Here is a 4,857-nt window from a genome sequence, read left to right as displayed (position 1 = left end):
CTGCTCTTTCTCAATTTTTCTCTATCCTATGTGACAACAACAACAACAAAATTAGAAGAAAAAAATGGAGTGGTGGATTTCTAGCCAGCACTGAGCCCCAGCGATAACCCTGGAGGTAATAAAAATAAATAAATTAAATAACACAAATTAAATAAAATTGTAAAAGGGGAGAAGGTGGCACACTGGGTAGAGTGTACATATTACCAGGCAGGTGGCACACTGGGTAGAGTGTACGTATTACCATGCACAAGTATCAAGATTCAAGCCCCCAATCCCCACCTGTAAGTGTGTGTGGGAACCTAACAAGTGGTGAAGCAAAGCTGCAGGTCTGTCTCTTTCTCTCCCTCCCTCTGTCTGAAAAAAAAAAAAAAAAACATTGGGAATGGTAAAGTCATCATGCAGGCAGAAGCCCTATCCATAACCCTGGTGGGAAAAAAGGGAGGGTGTGAGAGGGTGAATGTCTTTTCAACAGCCATGGTCTTCGGAGCTCCCTCCTTGCTCAGAGCACCAGTAAATGTAACAGGGTACTTTCCAGCATCATGCCTTATCATAGTGTAGCTTCTTTCCTTCCTCAACCCCCAGTGACCTTTCTATTTTCATTTCTACTACAAAATAGGGGACTTCCTCAATTAAGGAATAGTACCGATATTAGGTTCTGCATAGGTGTCACAAAAATGCAAATTCCTCAACAGGTTCCTTCAGGGAATAAGTTTATTATAGGGAACTCTAGGCAATAAGGAAGTTGGGAAATTAAAACTCATGTCCTGGGGAGAGTATGTGGGCCTGAGTGCAGTGCTTGCTATCCAAGGCCTGGGTTTTCTCCACACTTTCTGACTGGGGCATCCAGGTTTGAGTTCAGCCACTTGGACCTTGCTCCTCCATAATCATCTGCCCTTCAGTCCCAACCTCAGGACACTTCCTCACTTCTTTTTATCCTCTGGCTCCCACGTTCCCCCTTTCTGGAGATCTTTTGGACATCTACTGCCACTTCTCTGATAGTTTCCACTTCAAATGCTCAAAGGAAGAGGCTCACAAGGTGACCATCTAAGACCACTAGTTGCCCCCAGGTGACATGTCCACCCTGTCCAATCAACTGGGAGGGAGCCTGTGATACATAGCAGGGACACAAAGGCCCAGAAGACCCCGCAGATGTGTTTAGGCTAGGACATCATGTGCTCATCTATAAGTTGAGAAAGAAACAAAAGCTGCTGGAATCCCACATCACCAGAGACCAGCCCTACTAGTGAAAGATAGAAATAGGCTGGGAGTATGGATCAACCTGCCAACACCCATGTCCAGCAAAGAAGCAATTAAAGAAACCAGACCTGCTACCTTCTACACTCCATAGTGATCCTGGGTCCATACTTCCAGAGGGATGAAGAATTGGAAAGCTTCCAATAGAAGGGATGGGATGTGGGACTCTGGTGGTGGGAATTGTGTGGGATTATATTCCTCTTATCCAATGTACTTTTTATTGCTATCCAATATCAATCACTATTACATTGATAATAAAAAGTATAGTTATTAGAATCACTAATAATAAAATATTTTTAAAATAAAAAATAGAGAAGGATGAATACCAGATGATCTCTGGTGGAACATAAGACACAAGGACAGAAAGGGGAAAACACAAAGTGAAAGTTGGACTGGCTGTATTGCAGCAAACAGGACTGTGGGAAAGGATGGGAAGGAAGGGAAGAGAGAGGATGTTGGTGTCTGTCCGTGTGTATCATGGTGGGAAAAGATCTGAGTTGGGGTTGAGTGCTTCACAGAGAGGTATCCTGGGAAGATAACTATGTGCCAAAAGCTATACTGTAAACTGTTGCCCCTGACCCCCCCCCCCCACAAAAAAAAGATTTTTAAAAAAGTGTGCTTCTGTGTGGGACTGGTAAATTCCAAGGAAGCTAAAGGAGTTGTGTGGTTAACTGGGTAGCACATAGTTACCAATGGTTAGGAGGAGGTGGCCAAGCTCATACCTAGTCTGTCTCATACAGTCCCCATTTGTTGAGGTCTGTTGATTCAACCTTTTTCCCCAAACTAGGGTTCCACAGGAACTGGCGGCAGTGTACACAGTCTTTACTTGACTAGTTTGCCATGGTGTTTTTTAAATTATTATTGCTATGTTAAGGTGCACATGTTTATCTTGCTTTTTGCAGATAAGTTATAACTCTAGGAGGACTGGCTCTGTAATGTGTGCAACTGTGACCATGGACTGTGAGCTCAGACTGATAGGGACTCAGAGGTTTTACAAGTTCCTGAGTCAGTGGTAAATAGTTCATTGCATTTATATATTTTTCAATTTTGAGAGCCACTCTCTGACCATATCCATTTTTCAAGTTCTGTTCTCCAGTATGACGACATTCTCCCAGATAACATTTCTAGTCCACTTTCTTGTTAGCTATAAAGTTCAAGCAAAGATTCCTAAAATCCTGGGCTCCTAGGAACATAACTAAAATAGTCAACCTAGTTTCTTTCCATCCTAAAGTCCCTATTTTTTTTTTATTTAAGAAAGGATTAATTAACAAAACCATAGGGTAGGAGGGGTACAACTCCACACAATTCCCACCACCCAATCTCCATAACCCACCCCCTCCCCTGATAGCTTTCCCATTCTCTATCTCTCTGGGAGCATGGACCCAGGGTCATTGAGGGTTGCAGAAGGTAGAAGGTCTGGCTTCCCTGCTGTAATGCTTCCCTGCTGAACATGGGCGTTGACTGGTCGGTCCATACTCCCAGTCTGCCTCTCTCTTTCCCTAGTAGGGTGTGTCTCTGGGGAAGCTGAGCTCCAGGACACATTGGTGGGGTCTTCAATCCAGGGAAGCCTGGCCAGCATCCTGGTGGCATCTGGAACCAGGTGATTGAAAAGAGAGTTAACATACGAAGCCAAACAAATTGTTGAGCAATCATGGACCCAAAGCTTGGAATAGTGGAGAGGAAGTGTTAGGGAGGTACTCACTGCAAACTCTAGTGTACTTCTACTTTCAGGTATATATTTTGCAGTAGTTTATGGATACGTATGAACATAAGCTCTCTCTCACAGAAACTGGTGTATATCTAGGTGATGGGACTTTGTTAGAAAGTGAACCACCTGAGATGAAATTAGAGTGTACTATAAAAGGAAAGGTCTCACCCGAGTAATGAAGCTGAAGGGTTGTCATTCCACACGTGAAGTCTCTGGACACAGTCTGAGGTGAAGCATGTTGAGGTGGCAATCGTTGCGTTGGTTAGGTTGTGATCAGCGGATGCAATATTATTTGGTATGGACTGGGAGAGGCATACGGGAAAGTGGGCCCTATCCAAGGGTTCCAGGACTGGGGAAAGTAGGGGCTCTATAGTGGAGATGTGAGGTTCCTGCTGTCTTAGGGTTCAAAAAGACAGTCGATAGTTAATGTTATCATCACATTATTTGGTAATTGGGTTAACTTTGAAAAGTCCTTTTGTTATGGTTTGCTGAACAGTATCCAGTATCTTGTATATAGCTGTGCTATTGGATGCTTCTAATCTACTTGGTCTAGGCTTTTGAGAGAGTCCGCATATCAAATACATAGCCTATATATTAAAAAGATTCAGTTTGTGTTTTGAAAAACTTTGAGACATACAATTGATTTTCCCCCTCTCATATTAATTAACTACTGATTTATATGTCTACATTTTGCTAGGAGTGTACATAAACACCATTCCCACCACCAAAAGACTGTGACCCATCCCTCCCACCCACTCCCACCCCCCACTGGCCCAGGAAGCTGCATGTCTACCCCTCACCACAGGGTTTTTACTTTGGTGCCCTATAAAGTCCTTATTTTCATTCACTCCTATCCTACTCTTTGGTCCATTTATTAAATATTTTGTCCTGCTTTATATCTCTTGTTTTTAATCTTTTTTTTTAATAAAATCTTTGATTTTTTTTTTTTTACCTCCATGGTTATCGCTGGAATTCAGTGCCTGCACTACAAATCCATAACTCCTGGAGGTCATTTTCCCCATTTTGTTGCCCTTATTGTTGTTATTGTTGCCTTTGCTATTGTTGTTGGATAGGACAGAGAGAAGTTGAGAGAGGAGGGGAAGACAGAGACAGGGAGAGAAAGATAGACACCTGCAGACCTTCAGTGCTTATGAAATGACCCCCCCCCTGCACTTGGGGAGCTGGGGGCTCCAACTAGGATCCTTACTCTGGTCCTTGTGCTTCATGCCATGTGCACTTAACCCACTGCGCTATCACCCAGCCCCATTTTAAATATATCTTTTTTTAATGTTTTATGGGGGTGTTAATTGCTGGTGGAAATGTAAGTAAGTTCAGTCTCTATGGAAAACTGTTTGGAAAGTCATTGGAATTATAGAAATGGACCTACCTTATGATCTGACAATTCCTCTCTGAGGGACTTACCCAGGGAAAATGAAAACACTTATTCTCTTTATATCTTACTTACTGCCTTTCAGTCACCAAGTTCCAGATACCACTGTAGTCCCATCCTTATCTCCCTGGCTAGATAACCTCACCAATGTGTCCTGGGTCCTCACCTCTCCAGAGCTTTACCCTACTAGGGAAAGAGAGAGATGGATTTGTGCTATGGATCAACTGGCCAATGTCCATATCCAGCCTTCCTTCTGTACCCCAAATAGAATTTTGGTTCATACGCCCAGAGGGGGAAATGTTAGGGGAAGATGGACAGAGGGTTCTGAACCTCAGCTTCGCTAGGTCCTGGAACTTTTGTCACCAAGAACCTTTGTTTTTACTCCATCACTGAGGGGGAAGAGAATTTGGAGAACATCTGAGGAAGTCAAGTATTATTTTTCTTATCTGAGAGGGAAAAGGAAAAAAGGAAGTATGCCTGGAGATTGTAATAGGTGTACAAGTGG

The sequence above is a fragment of the Erinaceus europaeus genome, chromosome 12, assembly GCF_950295315.1.
Source record: "Erinaceus europaeus chromosome 12, mEriEur2.1, whole genome shotgun sequence".
NCBI lineage: Eukaryota > Metazoa > Chordata > Mammalia > Eulipotyphla > Erinaceidae > Erinaceus > Erinaceus europaeus.
Note: the sequence above shows the minus strand (reverse complement) of the source record.